The sequence below is a fragment of the Rhincodon typus genome, chromosome 6 (assembly GCF_021869965.1).
Source record: "Rhincodon typus isolate 14 chromosome 6, sRhiTyp1.1, whole genome shotgun sequence".
Lineage (NCBI taxonomy): Eukaryota > Metazoa > Chordata > Chondrichthyes > Orectolobiformes > Rhincodontidae > Rhincodon > Rhincodon typus.
Window position 1 is genome coordinate 28,795,075 of NC_063337.1, and position 1,616 is coordinate 28,796,690.

Below are 1,616 nucleotides of genomic sequence, written 5' to 3' on the forward strand. Positions count from 1 at the left end.
AGTGCTTCTCTCTTGTCATGCCTTTTAGCTCAGGCAGAAAACTAGGACGCTTGTCATATTCATTTGCAATAGTCAAGGGGGTAGAAATGTTGATGGGTGGCGTATATCTCAACCAAATGGCAATGTATAATGCATAAGTGGCGTAGACCTTAATCCAGTCAAGGAATGCTATGGTTAGTCAGGATTGCTGCCATAGCCAATCAAGGGATTAATGGGAGCTCATTTCCAGGTGCTTAGTTAGCTCTTGTGGTGATGTGGGGATCCCTATCATTGCAGTCTGGGGAGTGGACCAGGGTTGATCCTGCATGTCCAGTCTAACAAGTGTGAGGATTAGCGGTAAGTTAGTCAGGGAACTGCACAGAGATCAAACAGGGGTCTGCTGTATCATCATTTGGGGCTGTCATTTCAGATCGTTCAGGGGTATGTCATAGTCAATCCTGGGAGTCTTTGCACACTAAATCAAGGGGAGCATACTTTAACGAGGGATAAACAATAACTCTGAAGGGAGAAAGTCAATGTATAATAGTGGGAAATAATAGAACATAGGATGGAATGAGGCATTGAAGTGGGGACGGTGGTCATTGATGGTACCACACATTGGCTTCAATGACGGAGACAGTGCGTATTAATATTTGGCATAACTAAACTTAGGTCAAGGGCTCAAAGGGTAAAGTGGGGAGATAAAGAGTTAAATAAAAATGGATATGGGAATGTGGGGACGTTCAAACCTGATAGGGTTGATAGGTGTTTTAAGGTGAAAACGAACACGAAGGTGTGAAAGTCATCTAGAATACCGTGAACAGTTTTGGGCCCTTTATCTAAGGACTGATATACTGGCATTGGAGGCAGTCCAGAAAAGGTTCACTAGGCTGATATCTGGTATGGAAAATCTGTTTTATAAGGAGAGGTTGATTACGTTGGGCCTGTCCTCGTAATTTAGAAGAATAAAAGGTGATTTTTTTAAATCATGCAAGATTCTTAGGAGTCTTAACAAGGCAGATGTGGAAAGGTTGTTTCTCATTGTGGGAAGAGTCTAGGACCAGAAGGCTTAAACTCAGAGTAAGAGGTTGCACATTTAAGACAATAATGTGGAAGAATTTCTTCCCTGAGGGTAGCAAATCTGTGGAATTTGTTACCACTGAGGGCTGTGGAGGCTAGACCACTAAGTGTATTCAAGGCTGAGATCGACAGTTTTTCTTAATTGGTAAGGGAATCAAGGGTTAGAGGTAAAAGGCAGGAAAGTGGAGTTGAGAATTATGAGATCAGCTATGATCTCATTGATGTGAAGGTGCCAGTGTTGGACTGGGGTGGACAAAGTCAGAAGTCACACAACACCAGGTTTATTTGAAGGCATGACAAGAGAGAAGTACTGAATGAAGCAACAATGTGCAAAAATGAAAGGTAGATGCTGTGAGCTTCCAAGTAAGCACAGCAGGTTTATTTGAAATCACAAGCTTTTGGAGTGAGAGAGAAGCACACAGACACTGAATTTTTGGGCAGAGAGATCAAGGGCAGAGAGATCAAAAGCTCATACAAATGGTGTGAGTGGAGTGTCGTATAATAAATCTCTGCAGGTGATCAAAAGTGTCAAATGGTTTGAGTAAAGTATCAACAGC